This window comes from Bombina bombina, chromosome 8, assembly GCF_027579735.1.
Source record: "Bombina bombina isolate aBomBom1 chromosome 8, aBomBom1.pri, whole genome shotgun sequence".
In the NCBI taxonomy this organism is placed as follows: domain Eukaryota; kingdom Metazoa; phylum Chordata; class Amphibia; order Anura; family Bombinatoridae; genus Bombina; species Bombina bombina.
Window position 1 is genome coordinate 190600601 of NC_069506.1, and position 22127 is coordinate 190622727.

General features: G+C 39.3%; 1 long non-coding RNA gene across 1 annotated transcript in view; it reads left to right on the top strand.

The window, feature by feature from the left end:
* The first annotated feature begins 2078 nt into the window (after positions 1 to 2078).
* The window catches only part of LOC128638096 (uncharacterized), a 49584-nt gene continuing 29535 nt past the window's right edge, over positions 2079 to 22127 (top strand). Inside the window, exon 1 of the long non-coding RNA XR_008399045.1 lies at positions 2079 to 2114. This is a non-coding gene — a long non-coding RNA (uncharacterized LOC128638096). The remainder of the gene's footprint in view (positions 2115 to 22127) is intronic.

Sequence of the window (22127 nt, forward strand, 5' to 3'; positions counted from 1 at the left end):
ACTTTCAAAATGCAATAAATTATTGTAATCTGATTCTTTTTTGAACAGATCCACAGCCAACACACCATCTTTTTTGTATACAGTAGTATCGAGGAAGTCAATCCTTTCCTCACTTACATTTAATTTAAACTTTATATGTTGTGTGGCACAATTTAAATCCTTTACAAAATGCTCCAGGGTTCCAATGTCCCCAATCATATGCCAAAAATATAATCTATATATCGCCACCAGGTGGCGCCATATAGAAGAAACAATGGATGTCCATAAACAAAATATTCTTCAAATGTATTCATAAAAATGTTGGCATAGGTTGGGGCGACATTGGAACCCATAGCCGTACCCTGTAATTGCAAATAAAATTGATCCTGAAATAGAAAAAAGTTACATCTTAAGACAATGCCTAAGAGATCCAACACAAATGTCCTTTGTCTCTAACTTATATCTATATCTTGTGCATGGCACCTATTCACAGCACCCATACTTGCCTCATGTGTAATGGAGGTGTATAGACTTGTCACATCCAGGCTATATAAAATGCCCTTGTTGTTATCCAGTATCATATTCTGAACTTTGTTTACAAAGTCCGCTGTATCCTTAATGTAAGAAGTGGAACAAACAAATGGCCTGAGTATTTTATCAATATACAAAGATGACTTGGAAATAATAGAGCCCACCCCTGCCACTATAGGACAGCCAGGAGGCCTTTCTATGTCCTTATGGGCTTTGGGGAGTGTGTACAGGACAGGCATAATGTCCTCTGTCTCTAGGATAAACCTAGCTACTTTGCTTTCAATCAATCCAATTTTTTGGGCTCTGACCACACAAGCCTCAAGCTCATTTTTAACTTTAGACATTGGATTGAATGAAAGCAAATGATATACATTTTTATTAGCAAGTTGTCCTTCAATCTCCCGGACACAATACTCTTTTTCCAGAATTACAAGGGCTCCACCCTTGTCTGCCTCTTTGAAAATAATGTTGTTATTCTCCCTAAAATTCTTCAAATTACCCCTATCATCCCTGTTGAAATTATTAGCTCCATGCATATGTTTAGGGTAATCTTTTTCAATCTTTTTACATAGATTATTAATCTCATGTTCCACCAGTTGGATAAAAGTACTTACTCCTGGGTTCACCTGTTGTGGCACAAAATTACTTTTATTATTTGAACCCAGTGATTTTAACTTAAATATATCATGTGCTTTTAAAGTACAGGAAGATTCCTCAATATTCACACCTAGACAGTTAGTAAATACTCCAGTGTTTTATGTCAGTGTCAGTTACTTGCTGTATAAACAATTATCATCTAACTGCAGCTTATATTTTAATTCAGATCAAGAGACACACACAGAGTAACAAGAGGAAAAGTGACATACAACCATGACACAAAGAGAAAGGAAGCAAATGGAAATAGGTGAATATGAAATGATGAAAGAGTGGAAAATGGAAGTAGGGCCAGATTTATCATTGAATCTGACTGCAGGCTCACATGAGCGAACTTGCAGCTGAGAGTTAAAGGAACAGTCAACACCAGAATTTTTGTTGTTTTAAAAGATAATCACTTAATTACCCATTCCCTAGTTTTGCATAACCAACACAGTAATAATAATACATGTTTTACCTCTGTAATTACCTTGTATCTAAGCCTTTGCAGACTGCCCACTTATTTTAGTGCTTTTGACAGACTTGCATTTTAGCCAATCAGTGCTCACTCTTCTGTAAATTCACGTGCATGAGCTCAATGTTATCTATATGAAACACATGAACTAACGCCCTCTTGTGGTCAAAATGCATTCAGATTAAAGGCGGCCTTCAAGATCTAAGAAATTAGCATATGAACCTCCTAGGTTTGGCTTTCAACTAAGAATACCAAGAGAACAAAGCAAAATTGGTGATAAAAGTAAATTGGAAAGTTGTTTAAAATTGCATGCCCTATTTGAATCATGAAAGTTTGTTTTTTTACTTTACTGTCCCTTTAAGAAGCAGAGGTCATCAGACCGCTGCTTCTTCTTAAACCACTTCACCACCTGTTATGTGGCGTGTCTCATTCCCCCTGGTGGAAAGGAGTGAAGATGTACCCACTGTCCACCAGACTTTGATCATTCTTGCAAGAGGTGAGGGGGAAAGAGACATTTGCTAAGTGGGAAAATGAAAACAGCAGTGAGAGACAGCTGGTTTAAGATTAAATCATCTCTGATATCTCAGGGATTGATGTGTAATGGGGAGTGGTTGGGTAGTAAAACAGGTGCCTACAGAAGTATTGGCACAGACAACTGTTTTAAATACACTTAGGGTGTCATGTGACTTAAGTTTCAGATCAGCATTTCTGTTTTTAACATGCTGCTTATAACTTCAACTTGCCACTTACACATTTCACACCACTAAGAGCAAAGCGAGCTGTAATTATCATGCTTTTAATTTCTCTTACAGTGACCAGTTTATCAGATTAAAATGTATAGACCATTACTGGCTCAATAACTGAATATGATCTATGGTGACTTGACATTTATATTATTACTGTCATGGTAAGGATGTTAACCCTGACAATACTGTTGTGACATTGCTGAGGGACAAGATTTTGACTGAAATAGGATCTCACCTTCCACAACTTTGTACAACAGCTGATGCATCTCATTATCCCTGGACATTTATAAACATTACTTCTATCTGTGCTTTTATTATATCTAGTGCCAGAGACCTCACCCCACATATGAGAGAGTGAGGCCAACAATAAAAAAATATATAAAGAACCCAAAACAACTTATAAATATAATGGTGAGACCTGCAATTTAATTATCTCAGCAAGGTTTTAGTGGGGCCAACGTGACAGTTATGTCTTTCTACTATAAATAAGGCTGAATCCACAATATTTCAATAACACCAGATCTTAAGGGGACATTGAAGTCAAAATTCAACTTTTATGATTCAGATAGAGCATATGCAATACTTTTAAGGCACTATTAATTTAAAATCACAATTTTACGTTGTTTTCTTAGTATCCTTTGTTGAAAAGCATATATACATATTCTCAGCAGCAGAAATGCACTACTGGGAGTTAGCTGGAGAGTGGTGCCTACACACGTTTGTCTCTTGTCATTGCTTCACCAGATGTCTTCAGTTAGTTCCTATTAGTGCATTGTTACTAGGGAGCTGACTTTAGAGAATTTTCATTTTGCACTTGCATGTCCCTTTAAGGATATCTGCTGTTTAATCATGTATAACCTTCTTTTAATATGAACTTCAGGACAAAAAGTCTGAACCTTTTACTTATGTGAGGTTAGACCCCCCCCCCCCCCCCTTGGGTCCCATGTTAAGTCTGTGTATAGCTAGTGTGTTCTGAGGTCTGTGACCCTTTTTATAGTTTTAGAGAATTTGTAGCCCCTAATGGTTGGTGGGTGGGTGTTCTAGAACCTGAGGTCATTCGGGGAAAGTAAACCAGCAGGGACATTATAAAGTTAGAATCTCCAGTGTATAATACCTGTAAAATGGTGGCATTTTGAAGGTCATAATAGTCGAAAAATTAGATGCCCTACTGTGTGTTTAACCCCACAAAAGGGTTAAACAGACAGTGGAGGTGCTGCTTGGGATCTGCAGAGCTCTGCATCTAAGTTGTGTGACTAGCTCTGCTGATTGGATCAGCGTCCGGTTCCGCTCTAGACCAGTAGTGCTTAACGGGTACTGAGCGGTACTTCTACTGTGTGTTTAACCTCTTTTCTAGGTTTGATAATCTTAAAATGACATGCGCTAAAAAAATTTCAAGGTGTGCAAATCATGCCAGAACAGGTATCACTTTATATTTTAGCCAATAGCCATTAACTTTATCATGAAATCAAACTCATCTTGGGAAGGTCATTACAGGCTACATAAAAAATCCAGTTGATTCATCAGTAGCAGCTAAGGGGCTGATTTATCATGATGCGGGCGGACATGATCCACTGAAGCGGATCATGTCTGCCCGACATTGATAAATACAGACAGCATACGTTGTCGGCATTTATCATTGCACAAACATTTTTTGTGAAATCCTTGTGCAATGCCGCCCCCTGCAGATTTGCGGCCGATCGGTAACTAGCAGGGGATGTCAATCATCCAAATCGTATCCAATCGGGAAGATTGCTTTCCGCCGCCTCAGAGGTGGTGGACAAGTTATGGACCAGCGGTCTCAAGAACGCTGCTCCTTAACTTATGTTTCCGGCGCGGAAACAGCTGCATTCGCAGCTACATAAATCGGCCCCTAAGTCTCATTTTAACCCTTTTGTGCTTGTAACCTTATTGCCTGCATCACGTTTGGTGACCCTCTTAGATGTATTATTCGAAATAAATCATTTTCTTAGTTACATGGCAAGTCTGTCCGCTTTACATTCTTGAAGGATTCACGTTTCACGTATGGACAAACCAGAATAAAAAGTGCATAGGCATACTCTGCTTACAGATTATTTCTCTAAGATCATTAGGGTGAGAGGCTTTTGTTTTAAGATAACACAGTCATTGTGAAATTTAGGTTAGTTCTCCTTATGGCTGATATGTTTCAGGCTCTCATACCTCTTGGATGCTGTCATTTTGCAGTGATAAATAAAAAGTTAGAATACCCATTTTTTTCACAAATCGGTCATAAACTCAGAGTATCTCTGCTGCTCTCCTCCACTGAGTCACTTACACATAAATGTTTGGCTTTATTTTAAAGGGATATAATAGTCCAATAGTGAACTAGAGTATTTTATTATTGCACATACTGCAACTATGGGGTTAATAACAATCCTTTAGAAAAACATAATTAAAGGGACACTGAACCCAATTTTTTTTTTTCATGATTCAGATAGAGCATGCAATTTTAAGCAACTTTGTAATCTACTCCTATTATCAATTTTTCTTCATTCTCTTGCTATCTTTATTTGAAAAAGAAGGCATCTAAGCTTTTTTGTTGTTGTTCAGCACTCTGGACAGCACTTTTTTATTGGTGGATGAATTTATCCACCAATCAGCAAGGACAACCCAGGTTGTTCACCAAAAATGGGCCGGCATCTAAACTTACATTCTTGCATTTCAAATAAAGATACCAAGAGAATAAAGAAAATTTGATAATAGGAGTAAATTAGAAAGTTGCTTAAAATTTAAAGCTCTATCTGAATCACGAAAGAAAAAAATTGGGTTCAGTGTCCCTTTAAGTTGTATTGTTCTACTTATATAGAATTAAATGCAAGAGCAGCAGAACAAATATATTACATTTGTGCTATTGCATGTTATAAGTTGTGTCTATTTCATGCTTCTTTTTTACCATCAATTGAATAAATAAATGTAGTGCATTTATTTCTGAAATGTCGTACAAGAATTACATACCGTAGTTGGCATTTTTTGTATCAAAGTAACACAAAAAAGGGGTCTTGCACTGATTAATGACTTTTACAAGCCTAGCAATCTCCTTCCTAGATAGACATACTACTAAAACAACATTTTGTGATTCAGATAGAGCATGCAATTTTAAGCAACTTTCTAATTTACTCCTATTATCAATTTTTCTTCATTCTATTGCTATCTTTATTTGAAAAAGAAGGCATCTAAGTTTTTTTTTTTTTGTTCAGACCTCTGGACAGCACTTTTTTAATTGGTGGATAAATTTATCCACCAATCAGCAAGAACAACCCAGGTTGTTCACCAAAAATGGGCCGGCATCTAAACATAAATTATTGCATTTCAAATAAAGATACCAAGAGAATGAAGAAAATTTGATAATAGGAGTAAATTAGAAAGTTGCTTAAAATTTCATGCTCTATCTGAATCACAAAAGAAAAAAATTGAGTTCAGTGTCCCTTTAAAGCAAAAAGTGCACATAATTTTGATATTTGCTCCAAGCGCCCTCCTTGTGTACTTTGTTGGCATCTTTTGAAGCATACTTGAGTTTTTTATGGAGTTGCATTAAGCCATGAATTAAAAGAAATATTGCATACCTATTTTGTTCTCCAGAAAAAGATATAAAAGCTTGTCCTCTATTGATTCATCTCTCCTAAGAACACGGCCTGTGGGCTCCCTATGTTGGCTTAATTCAGTAGCAAGACCACGATTGACCAAAGTGTCCCCCTTGTATTCTCATATCTTTAACAATCGGGATACTATGAGATTTATAAAAAGGTGAATCTTCTCTGGTGTTACGTATGTATTTTATTTCTTATAATGCTGAACTAATAGGAGGCCTCAAACCCAGTAGGCTTTATGAGGGATAAATTGGATCTAAAGTCCCATTCATGAAATTGGTAGAATGGGGGTAATTTAAAACAAAGATCTGACAAGACATTGCATGATGCTCTTTTACATTGTAGCTTAAATATGCTCATTACTTCATTTAATCAGTAATTCCCCTCATGGGAAGGATCTTCTCAGGAATCCCACTAACTTTGAACGCCTGTGTCTCCTGGATACATTACCTTCTGGTACACTCTCCATAGCTAGTAAACTACTGGAAGAGCCCCAGCTCACACATACCACAGGATATATCGCAATGGCAAGCAGACTTAGGGGTATCTCTGACAACTCATGGCAAAAAATATTTTTCAATACCTGCAAATCCTCTTTTTCCTCAAGAATGTTAGAACTGATCACAAATCGTTGTTACACTGGTAGCTTACTCCGGTTCGCATTGATCGTATCTATCCTAACACAAATAATACTTGTTGGAGAGGATGTGGCCAAATGGCACAGTATCCCAAATATGGTGGCAATGCAAAAAAATAACACCTTTGTGTATATGTGTGGAGTCTGCTTTTAAAAATCTTAAATCATAATCATAAACCCAAAAACTTCTGTAAAATCAGATGGAATCTTCTAAAATATGTCTACATAGCGCAGGGTCCCTCATTACACAAAAATGACCCCTTCTCTTACAGAGTGGATTCACAATGCAACCAATCTCATTTTCCTAGAAGAGTACACATATTTTTGGAGACGGAAATTGCCTCTCTATCATGATATTAAGTTTTATTGGGATACATTAGTAGGGGCCATGCAACCTAGCAGCGTATAATGCAGAATGTAGTAATAAAGCAGCGCATTACTCTGAGCCCTTCTCTTCTTGGACATAAAATGGGGGACAAGAGAATTGGGATCAGTTGATTTACCCACCCTCTCTTCTCTTTTCCTTTTGCTCTTAACCTATAAATAACAACTTTTTTACACACACCCCATTATACTCTCTTTTGTTTTCTTACCATTTAAGACTTTGTTGTTCTATCAGAATTTTAATAAAGATAAATGAATATAAAAAAGCGTACTCATAAAGATGGAGTTCACTTAATAGTAATAAATATCATTAACCCTTTCACATCCATTTCAAGCTTGTACTATTTACTCATACATGTGCCATTGGCATCTACCGGTGGTCAATACAGTAATATACTGACGCCATCTATTGGTTAAACCTATAGTTTTTACATTTAAAAAAAAATGTTTATAGTTACAACAGAATGTCGGTCAGACAAGAAACTTGGAACAAATGCAAACATCCTCCTCTAATGATCAACAAAAATAAATACACATTTAATTCTTTATTTATTCCTTTTGGGATGATTGATTTAACTTTAAAGATCCCAAATCCTCCATTTTCTTCAACAGTTCAGTATCAGTAAATAATGCCATGTATCTAATATTGAACTGGACAGTTTAGTGTTTAACCAGTTGCCCAGTAAAATACAGTAAAATACATATAAAATATTTTACACTTAAATTAATATTAAATTAAAAAAAGAAAGGGGGCAGAGCCAACAGCCGGTCTGAGCAGACGCACGCATTAAGAGCTCCAGACTAAATACAACTTATATAAAGTTTTGGAGCATATATCTAAAGTCTAAATTGCTTTAATAGCTTTGTTAACAGTTGCTGAAGTTAGAATTTACTGAAAGTACACCACAGGCTACAATTTCGGGTGGTAAATCCCAAATAAGATCCGGATGAGGCCATGCTGACCGGGCGGCATATCATGGTGAGAGTGCCTAACCACTTATGCAGGATAAAGAATACTGCTCCGGACCTGACCGGCTGACAGAGGACAAGGAAGTTGTGTGAGGAGGCTGACGATCATTGGAGCTCCGACATATTACAAGTGAGTTAGAGGGCACGAATACAAGCAGTATACTCACGTCCCGTAGGCTCCCACTAAGATCTCACCAAGACCTCACATAAATATCAGATAGGACAGACTATAGTAGCCAGCTAATGGCTGTAACAATAATACCGCAGAACACACAATTTTTTTGGGTCGCAAGGCGCCATCTTCCCTGAAACTGTGAGAATAGTCCTGAGGCCACGTGGCCTATCTATGTGAAGAGGAGAGTGCCCCTCTTCACTTGACAGGGTAGATTTGGCTAACGAAAAGACCATTAGGCAACCCTGTTTAGAGACCCTGGTTAGGAGGCCGAATACCAGGTTTTTCTTATAGCAGGAAACACAAGTTGCTATCTGACATTATACCCTGAGCGGTTAGATGGAATTATAGCGCCTAGATGAAAGCAGTGCTTCAGAATAATAGCCCATAGAGACACTGTAACTTACAGGCACTGGAGATGATAGCTGCTCCTGATGGTTAAAATGCAATTTTAAAGACCGGTTGTATTAAACCACATATGGATTTTGAATAGTAGTCTACTCAAGATGAGCATGCAAAAATCTTTGGGTCCACATGGCTTGAGCGTTTTAAAGAGGTCCCATTTGCTGAAAATATTAAAGAGTTAGGTGCTGTTTACAGACAGTAAAAGCAACACAACTAACTAGACCTATATTCTATCTGCAGCTGCATCCTAGCCAATACTGCAGTCCAGACCTTTTCTGTCATTTCTAACATGCGGCAAGGGTCTAAGAAAAAGACCACAAAATCATCAGAGTACAAAAAATTTGTGGCGGATCCCTTTAAGACGAAAACAACTACGGAAAGGGATGCGGATTGCAGAGTAAATTCTCCACTACTAAAGGATAAAGGCACTTTCACTAAACAGTGCTCCCAGAATACAGGAAACATGGCAGACTCCATGGCATCAGACATAGTGACAACTTTAACTCAGAGACTCAATTCCCTGCAGGAATCTCTTACCAAGGCAATTAAGGGATCAGTTGCAGATCTCCGTAAAGATATAGGTGCCATCAGTGAACGAATTGACATCTTGGAGAGGAAGCAGGAGGACCTGGCCATAGAGCAGGTCAATTTAACTAACCATTCGCGGGTCCTGGTAGATATGATGGACTCTATTGAAACCAAAATGGCGGACATGCAGGACTGGTCATGCCGGAATAACTTGACATTCAGGGGACTTTCAGAAGATTTCCCGTCATCAAATCTGGGAAAATTTCTCACTGAATTCTGCGAACTTCTTTGCCCTCCTGACTTCCCTAATGAGACCTAGATAGATAGAGTCCACAGGCTCCCTAGGGGGAAAAATGTACCTGCAGAGAAAACCGAGAGATGTCATAGCCAGGTTTCATTTTTTTACATACAAGGAACAAATTTTCAGAGCAATCTTCCTGAACCCCTCTTTACCTGAAAAGTTTTAAAATATTCAAGTCTTCCCAGACTTGTTGCAATATACCATCCAGAAAAGAGGGACTTTCCGTGAAATCACTAAGGTGTTGCGACAGCAAGGAATAAAGTACAGATGGGGCTATCCAACTAAACTCTTAATAAACAAGGGAGGTCATCTATATCCGGCTGATACCCCAGCTAAAGGTCAGCAGCTACTCAGAGGTTGGGCCACAGTCAGAGAAAATGTGGCTGAAGACAAGTTTTCTTCGCCCAGAGAGAAAGATTAAACCACCGCATCATCCTCAATTCTTCAGCAGGCAGCATTAGAATGGAGACCTCTCCCACAGCGACCATCCTCTTCTAAAAGACAGTTTTGTTGTGGACTCTATTTTGTCTGACCAGACAGAGGATCGTTTGGAGGAGAGCTACCGATGAGTATACCTTTGATACTAACTGTTGATTTTGCCTTAGTTCTGTTACTTCCTAATAACTGTTTAATTTACAGCATTGAGACATTGTCTTTATAATTGAAGTAATTTGCCTTCAGCGGCTGGACTCCAGTATATATGATGAAGGTTGACCTGGCCGTGGCGGCCAAGATATGTTCTACTTAAGGACAGTCTCAGGCTTTATTTTTTATATCACTGTTCCAGTTTACAGCACTTATTATTACTGTGCCTTGTTTAGAGTTATAATTTTTTTGTAGGTTTGCCATAAGGCCATAAAAGTTAGCACTTTTGTTAAAACTGTAATGTTTTATATAATATTTTATTGCACTCTTTTATTACATAGTCCTTATTCCTATTACTATTACAAGGATATCATCTAGCATAATGACTAAGGGAATAGCTAGGGTGAAAATAGATTATCTTATACTTCACACAGATATTAAACCTTTGGATTCACACCCTGTAAGTACATATAAAACAAAATTTGATGCATAGAATATGACCCTATAGAACTGAATAACATTAAACACACCCCGCTGACCAGCTAGCAAATGTCTGTAGAATCTCAATGAGTACATATGGATATACTCAGCCAGTAAAATAAGAATATAGACCAGCCAAAGATAGAGATATACGGCATACTCCTAAAACCCAGCCCTGGAGAGGTGCTTACTCACTAAGATGCATGTCACGCTTAATTTTTTGTACATATTTAAATACCCAAGATACTAACAAATCTAGTGGAGTACATTTCTAATTTTGATGTTCTGAATCAAATTTGGCCGTACTCTAACATGTTATTACCTCCATATTTAACCACAGCGCATAGACACACACTAGCCACATAACAACGCTAATAGATTAATGAAGATTAGTTGACTTCTTTTTATATCCAAAGGTTCCCAGAAGGCCCTAGGTTAGGTGGGCACACACTGATTGCACCTAGAGGTATAGACTGGGGCTCTCCGACCCTAACTTGAATATAGATAATGGATATAAGATTATGCTCATTGAATATTTATGGAAGAACTTGTAGTCTGGAAATGGAGTATATGCTTTTATGAATGTTTAAAATTGTTACTGACAGTTATGAGATCATGTGTCATTAAAATGTATATGCCTTAACGTAACTTTGTAATTCCGAGGTAATAGTGATTCCAATGTCGGGTTTGTGCTCAGACCCACACTAGAGTTTGTATTGTGGTTACCACCCTCTGATCTGCTGTGGTTTGATGCAGGTGGGTCTGTGGTCTTCTGGAATCTTGGACATGGACAGTCACATTTAGCTAGAAGATGCTGCTACTGAGCCCCTATCATTTCATAGACCACAATGATACTGACAAGTAAAATAACTTAGCCACAAGGCATTACAGGATTAGCTTACCTCGTATTAGGCCTACAGTTTAAACTAGGGTTCTATATCATGAATGTATACAGGTAGCGACAAAGGCATTTTGTGGACTAACTAGTAAGTGCAGGGAATAGATACATAAGACATATATAGAAGTGGTTCGATATTAGGAGCAGTGCAAACTATGCAGCTATTACAGCACCGACACTTGAGATGATAGGATAGCAATGATTTGGAGGGAGGTTGGGAGACCTACCACCCATTGTGGACAAGACCAGACCCCTACTTCCACCTTTGCATTTATGGCTCTAAACCCTGCAGTAATGAATGGGACCATCTCCCTTGAACAAGGTGGTAGATTCTACCCCATTAATTTATATTACTGAGAATTCCCTGGCCGGAATCTTTCCCCTTTACTTTATATCTATTGGTAGACTACAAATCCACCCCCCCCCCCCATGGTAATACCAAGGTTTACTAAGTAAACAAAAGAACACAGATTCATCTGACATACCTCCCTATTAAAAAATTAAAATTAAACAGGTGCGCTATAGCTAAAGGTGCGGATGTAGGTGAAATAAATATACAAACTTGTGAGTCTCAGAACTATACAATTTACGTGTTCAATTTCATTAGTAATTTGAAATAATAGGAAAGTGTCAGGTGCTTAGTGATAAAGTGATTCGTGCATACTGTGGTTACAAGAAGTATTTAAAAAGCAAAATAAACTAAAGTAAAAGTGACAAGTTAAGTGTTATTTAGCAGGGCTCTGCCTTAAAATTCTTATTTAATGTAACGTACACAAATAACAAAGTAAAAACACAATATATTAAAAAACGGACGTCTCCGTATATAGCTAAATATGCCAATACACCAATATTGCCAGAATATGTCTCCTTATATTCAGAGAAGGGATACAACAGTCCCAGTTAGGGTTATTAAGTGGATTGGTGATACAGTCTTACCCCCAAACAATTGCGGCTTATGGTGAAGGAAGAAAGAAAATTACCGCCGTAGCGGAAGTGACGTCACTTATAGGGGCGCTGGTCTGGTTGAGCACTCCGATTGGTTCCTGTTGCGATCGCTTTCAGGTATCGGCTTCTTAGTTCCACAGTGGTAAGGTATCCGCTCTTTATGTGCCCAAAGGATACTGTTAACGGCTGTTGTGTGTTAAAAGCAGCTGTTGAAGTAGAGGCAAAGTTCCATTTATAACCTTCAATAAGGCTTGTAATGTCGGTACATAGACAAGTACCAGGAAGATGCAAAGTTAAAAGTTCCACAAACGACAAGTAGCATTAATATGTAACAGCAACTGATGGCTGTGATCTACTCCTTGAAGTTTTAAAAGTTAGCAACAAACATCAACGCGTTTCTCCCTCTGCAGGGCTTTCTCAAGATCTTAAGAAAGCCCTGCAGAGGGAGAAACGCGTTGATGTTTGTTGCTAACTTTTAGATTAACTTTGCATCTTCCTGGTACTTGTCTATGTACCGACATTACAAGCCTTATTGAAGGTTATAAATGGAACTTTGCCTCTACTTAAACAGCTGCTTTTAACACACAACAGCCGTTAACAGTATCCTGCATGCATTTGGGCACATAAAGAGCGGATACCTTACCACTGTGGAACTAAGAAGCCGATACCTGAAAGCGATCACAACAGGAACCAATCGGAGTACTCAACCAGACCAGCGCCCCTATAAGTGACGTCACTTCCGCTACGGCGGTAATTTTCTTTCTTCCTTCATCATAAGCCGCAATTGTTTGGGGGTAAGACTGTATCACCAATCCACTTCTCTGAATATAAGGAGACACATTCTGGCAATATTGGTGTATTGGCATATTTAGCTATATACGGAGACGTCCGTTTTTTAATATATTGTGTTTTTACTTTGTTATTTGTGTACGTTACATTAAATAAGAATTTTAAGGCAGAGCCCTGCTAAATAACACTTAACTTGTCACTGTTTTACTTTAGTTTATTTTGCTTTTTAAATACTTCTTGTAACCACAGTATGCACAAATCACTTTATCACTAAGCACCTGACACTTTCCTATTATTTCAAATTACTAATGAAATTGAACACGTAAATTGTATAGTTCTGAGACTCACAAGTTTGTATATTTATTTCACCTACATCCGCACCTTTAGCTATAGCGCTCCTGTTTAATTTTAATTTTGTATCCATTCTATACACCTATATTAGGGGACATTTTAGGTATACCAGGAGTTTGGTGTCTTTACCCTGAGCTTTTTAATCTACATTTTTTAGATTTTATACCTCCCTATTACTTAACTAGATACGTGCATGTCTATTTGGGCTCTCTGACTGTCAATTCCAGTTTGCTGGACGTTAAGTACATGCTGTAGAGCTTAGTATAATTTAGCTATAACGTAGGCCACTGAATCTGACTCTTATTCCTATTGGAGCCTTACCCTGGCTCCCTAAAGAGAATTAGTTCAGACTAGAGCTCTAACCTATACCCCCTCCCCCTGTTGACTGTCCCTCCCCCCCCCTTTTTTTATCTCTCTGGTGTAAAAGAGATAATACAGAGAATAGAAGAGATAGACATAGAGGAGGCAATATGGACAATACACCTAGCCTTTGATTTGTTACTCTAAATGCTAAGGGGTTAAATATCCCAACCAAATGGAGTATTCTCCATAACTTTATGAAAAAACTTCATAGTGATGTAATTTATCTTCAGGAAACGCATTGGGCAGCTGACAAGGTCCCGACTGTAAAGTTCTCACAGTACCCTAAGACATATAATTCAGTGTATCAAGAGAAAAGTAGAGGAGTTTCCATTCTGATTAGTAAAAATGTTACTTTCCACCAAATTCATGTTGAGGCTGATTCAGAGGGCAGATATCTAATATTAATTTGTAAACTTAATAACCAAATCTACACTCTGGTGAATATTTATGCTCCTAATCAAGGCCAAGTGATATTTATACGTAAGATTTTAAATCTGGCAGAGAGATTGAAACAGGGCACCCTAGTGGTGGGAGGTGATTTTAATCTTTTATTGAATCCACTTATAGATAAAAAAAACTACTAGGCGATAAAAAAACTCAACTCTTTCTCTAGGTCCTCCTCTCCTAAGTTTAGACACTTAATCTTTCAGTCTTCATTGTATGATGTGTGGAGGTCATGCCATCTGGATTCGAGGGACTATTCTTATTTTTCGCCCCCTCACCACTCTTATTCGAGACTTGAATATTTTTTCGTTGACTCCAGGACTATGAATACGGTCTCAGAGTCTAAGATACATAACTGCTCCTGGTCCGACCATGAGGCAGTATCCTTCTCGCTCATGGAGACCGGATCCTTGTCCACCAGGCCAGCATCGAGACTTCTCAAGTTCATATGGGAGGATGTGACATTGTCATAGGACATTGCTGACAAAGTGGAGGACTTTTTGTCTACCAACCCTGTGGACCAAACATCCCACCAAATAAGGTGGGCTGCTTTGAAATCCTATTTAAGGGGATTCTGCATTGCCTGGATGGCAATAAATAAAAAAAAAAAAGAGGTGCCCCACTAGGTAAATTGATTTGTGATATCAGGCTAAAAGAAAAGCAAAATAAGTTGTCCCCTAACCAAACTCTAAATATTTTATGCCAGACATTTAATGAGGTTAAGGCGGAAGGGCAAATCTTAAGAGAAAATTAGGAGGTTAACATTATAGTGATCCCGAAGCCGGGTAAAGACTCTTCTTATTGCTATAACTATAGGCCTATTTCCCTAATTTATGTGGGTACTAAGCTATACTCCAAGCTGATAGCAGACAGATTAACACTCCTATTGCCCTCACTAATTCAGGTAGATCAGGTCGTCTTTGTACACGGCTGACAAGGGACGATAATACTAGGCGACTGCTCACAGTCTTCTCAGAGGCAAAGAGAGAAAAGGTGCCCCTGATGGCCCTGTCACTTGATGCCGAGAAGGCTTTTGACAGGGTCAGATGGGACTACCTATGGGAAGTTCTGAAGGCTTCGGATTTCCGCTCCCAGTGATAACTATGATCAGAGTCCTACACTCATACCCGTATGCTTAAGTAAGAGGCATTGGATTCTGCTCTCCAGAAATCTCTATAACGAATAGCACCAGGCAGGGGTGTCCCCTGTCTCCTTTGATATTCACCCTGGCTATGGAACCGCTGGCACAAGCTGTCCGTAGCTCGACGCAAATATTGGGAATTTCATTTGGCACCCGCAAGGAAAAAATTGTGCTTTATGCCGACAACGTCACCTTTCTCCTCACAAACCCCACATCTTCTGTGCATTCTGTATTTCAATTAGTTGAGCAGTTTGGCAAACTTAGCTATTATAAAGTAAACATGGCCAAGACAGAAGCATACTGTATTAATATCCCTCAGGAACAGTTGAATATGCTGCAACAAGATACAATTTTCAGTGGTCTTCCTGATCTCTTACGCACCTAGGTATAGAGCTTAGTGCAGATATAGAAAATGTCCTGAAACTCAACTTTGACGCCCTTATTGTAGACTTTAGATCTATAATTGGTGGGATTTCAGGGAGATCTATTGGCTTGGCAGAATAGCCATGATTAAAATGTCACTGCTCCCAAAGGCCTTGTACCTGTTTAGGTGCATCCCTTTGAATATTCCCCATGCCGTCCTACAGCAAATTCATCAGATATTCACCAGATACGTTTGGATGGATAAAACCCCTAGAATAGGACATAAGTTTATGCAAAGAGAATTCATAAAAGGTGGAGTCTCGTTTTCCAACACCTTTCTGTATTATGAGGTGCGAGACTATCCCATATAATGGCCTGGTGCTTACGCTCAGAGAAACCTGGATGGTATAGGCTGGAAGAAATGACCTTGCCATTAGGACTAGACTTGCCGAATGCCATATGGGTTCCAAGCTATAAATCTCTGGCGAAAAAGATAGAGAACCCCATAGTCCAACAAAATATTTGTCTATGGCATGATCTCCAACATCATTTAGAGATATCTCCAAATCCGTCCCCAATTCACTAGCTGAAAGGTCTGCTTTGGAACCTCCCCAACATACATTTAGAATAATGGATAGACAAAAAAATAACACTAGCTGAAAATCTATATCTCAATGAAAGACTAGCGTCAGTTCCTCAGGTTATCAATATGTGCATTGATTCACCTTCATGGTTTAGATTTGAATGCTATAGGATACTAAGCCTGATGAAGACATGGGATTTTCCCAAAAAAAGCCTTAGAGGACACTCTAGATGGGAAGAGAGATGACAAGGGGGCCAGAGGGTGATACAACCCCTCACTTTTCACTATGGGGCCCTATTAAAGGACCACTCTCAAGGGCTTCCTTGGCAAACCAAGGCCTGGTGTAGAGAACTAAACCTAAGCATTACGGAACTAGAAATTATCAAGGCAGGAACTCTTACAAAAAGAACAATTCAATGTGTGACGATATTTAAAGGATATGTTAAAGTCCTGTAGAGATACAGGGTTCCTACTAGGTTGGCCAGGATGTTCAATACGACCTCTCCATTATGTTGGAGACAGTGTGGCCATGATAGCTCGGACTCCCACATATGGTGGTTGTGTACAAAAGTGGCGATCCTGTGGAGAGATGTTGAGCTGCTGTTGAATTCTATATAGAGATAGCGTTGAACCCCCAGAACATTATCTTTCACATCTTTGATGATAAATTCCCAGAACACACCAAAAATATGATAATTTATATTATCTCCGTGACCAGGCTATGCATTGCCAGGGCCTGGAAGCAGAGTGAAGCTCCCTCTCTGTCCGATGTCTGTAAAGTCGTGAACTACTTGGCCAATATGGAGAGATTTGTTTATAGCTCGCAGGAGCGTATTGACAACTATTGGGAGATATGGACTGACTGGATACAAAATCAATAGAGGAGAACAGGTGCCTTTGGACCTATTTTGCACCCTTATATCTGATATAAACTTAATACCAGACTTCAAGAATGTTTTTTTTTTTATCTCCCTCTCCTCCCCTTCTTTCCCTCCCTCCCACAACACCCTCCCCCTCCCTGATGAGCTCCTTTCTTCAGAGGCCTGACTCTGGACTTTCTGTCTCACTCTTCCCCCGCTGAGCTTAGCGGGAGGAAAGCAGTAAAGGAAGAAAGGAAATATAATAGCCATAAGACAGGTCAGATGGTACAGAGAGAACGTAGATTTGGCAGCACCATCCAAGATAGTTAATCACCATAATCCCTTTTATCCTATCCCCAATTATGGGGAAAACCAAACAAAATTCAGAGGTTTGTCTGTGCTATATCGTATATTTTTGCTGATTCGTACATTTATCTACATATAATGGCAGACATGACTGAAAATCATTTCTATTGATCTTGCAATTGTAATATTCTACTGTAACTATTAAGCTTTGGTTATGTCATGTATGTAATGCCTTTGACCAATATTTCTTTGCATTGTTATATATTTAACCTGAAAATTAAAAAAAAAAAAAAAAAAAAGAAAATGACCTGGTGTGTTTGATCATCTTAATATTGTATTGTTGCTTAAAACTGTACAAAATTAAAGTCAGTTTTAGAGCAGCAATGTACTAATGGGACCTACCTGAACACATCTGGTGAACCAATAGCAAAAGGCATATGCCTGTCACCAATCACCAGCTAGCTCCCCATAATGCATTGCAGCTCCTGGGCATAAGATATGCTTTTCAGCAAAGGATATTTAGAACAAAGCAAATTTGATAATTGAAGTTAATTGAGATATATCTTAAAACCACATGCTTTACATGAATTATAAAGAATATATTATTATTTTTTCATGTAAAAGTTAAGGAATTTTTGTCCTCAAGTTGCAGCCAAATAAATTGCTTTATGTTGTACTGGAACAGATCCTTTAAATGACTGCTAAATCTGCTACTGGCACAAAAGGGGTTAAAAAAATGATTGATCTATTACTTGCACAAAATGAGTTCAATCAGTGGTTTGTGTGTGTTACTGTCTTGTGTTACTGCCAGACAAGGATGATTACAGAAATCATTGAATTATGCTGAGATGGTAAAACCATTGCTCTGTGTGTTACTGATAGTCACAGGTAAAACCCTTACTCTTTGTTTGCTACTAGAAGACAAGAAGGGGAAAATCAGTTCTCTGTGTGTGCTATTGCCACCCATGAGCAGTAAAATACATGCTCCCTGTGTGTGTTACTGCTACCCATGAGAAGTAAAATACATGCTCCCTGTGTGTGTTACTGCCACCCATGAGCAGTAAAATACATGTTCTCTGTGTGTGTTACTGCTACCCATGAGCAGTAAAATACACGCTCTCTGTGTGTGCTACTGCTACCCATGAGGAATAAAATACATGCTCTCTGTGAGTGCTATTGCTACCCATGAGGAGTAAAATACATGCTCTCTGTGTGTGTTACTGCTACCCATGAGGAGTAAAATAAACGCTCTCTGTGTGTGTTACTGCTATCCATGACGAGTAAAATAAACGCTCTCTGTGTGTGCTACTGCTACCCATGAGGAGTAAAATACACGCTCTCTGTGTGTGCTACTGCTACCCATGAGGAGTAAAATACATGCTCTCTGTGTGTGTTACTGCTACCCATGAGGAGTAAAATACATGCTCTCTGTGTGTGTTACTGCTACCCATGAGGAGTAAAATACACACTCTCTGTGTGTGTTACTGCTACCCATGGGGAGTAAAATACATGCTCTCTGTGTGTGTTACTGCTACCCATGAGGAGTAAAATACATGCTCTCTGTGTGTGTTACTGCTACCCATGAGGAGTAAAATACACACTCTCTGTGTGTGCTACTGCTACCCATGAGGAGTAAAATACATGCTCTCTGTGTGTGTTACTGCTACCCATGAGGAGTAAAATGCACACTCTCTGTGTGTGCTACTGCTACCCATGAGGAGTAAAATACATGCTCTCTGTGTGTGCTACTGCTACCCATTAGGAGTAAAATACACGCTCTCTGAGTGTGCTACTGCTACCCATGAGGAGTAAAATAAATGCTCTCTGTGTTTGTTACTGCTACCCATGAGGTGTAAAATACATGCTCTCTGTGTGTGTTACTGCTACCCATGAGGAGTAAAATACATACTCCCTGTGTGTGTTACTGCTACCCATGAGGAGTAAAATACATGCTCTCTATGTGTTACTGCTACAAATGAGGAGTAAAATACATACTCCCTGTGTGTGTTACTGCTACCCATGATGAGTAAAATAAACTCTCTATGTGTGCTACTGTTACCCATGAGGAGTAAAATACATGCTCTCTCATAGTTGACAACATTTCAAAAAAAATTCCAGGGACACTTTGCAGCAGAGCAAGCAAGCGGGCGACGGTGTTACTGCTACCCATGAGGAGTAAAATACATGCTCTCTGTGTGTGTTACTGCTACCCATGAGGAGTAAAATACACGCTCTCTGTGTGTGCTACTGCTACAAATGAGGAGTAAAATAGATGCCCTCTGTGTGTGCTACTACCACCCATGAGGAGTAAAATACATGCTCTCTGTGTGTGTTACTGCCACCCATGAGGAGTAAAATATATGATCCCTGTGTGTGTTACTGCTACCCATGAGGAGTAAAATATATGCTCTCTGTGTGTGTTACTGCTACCCATGAGGAGTAAAATACACGCTCTCTGTGTGTGTTACTGCTACCCATGAGGAGTAAAATACATGCTCTCTGTGTGTGCACTGCTACCCATGAGGAGTAAAATACATGCTCTCTGTGTGTGTTACTGCTACCCATGAGGAGTAAAATACATGCTCTGTGTGTGTGTTACTGCTACCCATGAGGAGTAAAATACATGCTCTCTGTGTGTGCTACTGCTACCCATGAGGAGTAAAATACATGATCCATGTGTGTGTTACTGCTACCCATGAGGAGTAAAATACATGCTCTCTGTGTGTGTTACTGCTACCCATGAGGCGTAAAATACACGCTCTCTGTGTGTGCTACTGCTACCCATGAGGAGTAAAAATACACGCTCTCTGTGTGTGCTACTGCTACCCATGAGGAGTAAAATACATGCTCTCTGTGTGTGTTACTGCTACCCATGAGGAGTAAAATACATGCTCTCTGTGTGTGTTACTGCTACCCATGAGTAGTAAAATACATGCTCTCTGTGTGTGTTACTGCTAGCCATGAGGAGTAAATACATGCTCTCTGTGTGTGTTACTGCTGCCCATGAGGAGTAAAATACATGTTCTCTGTGTGTGTTACTGCTACCCATGAGGAGTAAAATACATGCTCTCTGTGTGTGCTACTGCTACCCCTGAGGAGTAAAATACATGCTCTGTGTGTGTTACTGCTACCCATGAGGAGTAAAATACACGCTCTCTGTGTGTGCTACTGCTACCCATGAGGACTAAAATACATGCTCTCTGTGTGTGTTACTGCCACCCATGAGGAGTAAAATACATGCTCTCTGTGTGTGTTACTGCTACCCATGAGAAGTAAAATACACACTCTCTGTGTGTGTTACTGCCACCCATGAGGAGTAAAATACATGCTCGCTGTGTGTGTTACTTCTACCCATGAGGAGTAAAATACACACTCTCTGTGTGTGTTACTGCTACCCATGAGGAGTAAAATACACGCTCTCTGTGTGTGCTACTGCTACCTATGAGGAGTAAAATACATGCTCTCTGTGTGTGTTACTGCTACCCATGAGGAGTAAAATACATGCCCTCTGTGTGCGTTACTGCTACCCATGAGGAGTAAAATACATGCTCTCTGTGTGTGTTACTGTCACCCATGAGGAGTAAAATACATGTTCTCTGTGTGTGTTACTGCCACCCATGAGGAGTAAAATACATACTCTCTGTGTGTGTTACTGCCACCCATGAGGAGTAAAATACATGCTCTCTGTGTGTGTTACTGCTACCCATGAGAAGTAAAATACATGCTCTCTGTGTGTGTTACTGCTACCCATAAGGAGTAAAATACACGCTCTCTGTGTGTGCTACTGCTTCCCATGAGAAGTAAGATACATGCTCTCTGTGTGTGTTACTGCTACCCATGAGGAGTAAAATACATGCTCTCTGTGTGCGTTACGGCTACCCATGAGGAGTAAAATACATGCTCTCTGTGTGTGTTACTGCTACCCATGAGGAGTAAAATACATGCTCACTGTGTGCGTTACGGCTACCCATGAGGAGTAAAATACATGCTCTCTGTGTGTTACTGTCACCCATGAGGAGTAAAATACATGCTCCCTGTGTGTGTTACTGCCACCCATGAGGAGTAAAATACATGCTCTATGTGTGTAACTGGCAGTCTAGGTAGGTTAATAATAGTTTCCTGATGGTTGCTCTCAACCAAGGGAGTAAACTCATTACTTGCGTGTATCACTAGGAGCCAGGGTGCAAAACTATTTCTTTATTTGCTACTGACAAGATAAAATCACTGCTCAGTTGTAAAACAAAAATATGTATGACAGGGATTAGGGTTGGTTTAGGTTCACCTTGGATGGAGCCCACGATAGCAAGTTGTGAGGATTTTTTGCATGACTCCTGTTGGTTGTCTAGGATTTGGTTTTGGAGAGCTGACAATACTAATGAATGTTTGTTTTTTAACACTATCATACACCATGTGAAATAGGTACCAAAATACTATTCCCTCGAGTGTGTTCATTAATTTTATCTTTCACTTTACAGTTAGTCTTGGCTAGGTAAATAATACCACAGGAACTCATCAAAAAGATCACATGTTCAGAATATGTGTGGATACCCAGAAATTTAAGTGATTGTCTGGTTCTAGAGAGTGTAAGAAATTAGACTTCCATCATGCTATCACATTTGGAACCCCCCAGACAAGAAAAACAAATATTTAAGTT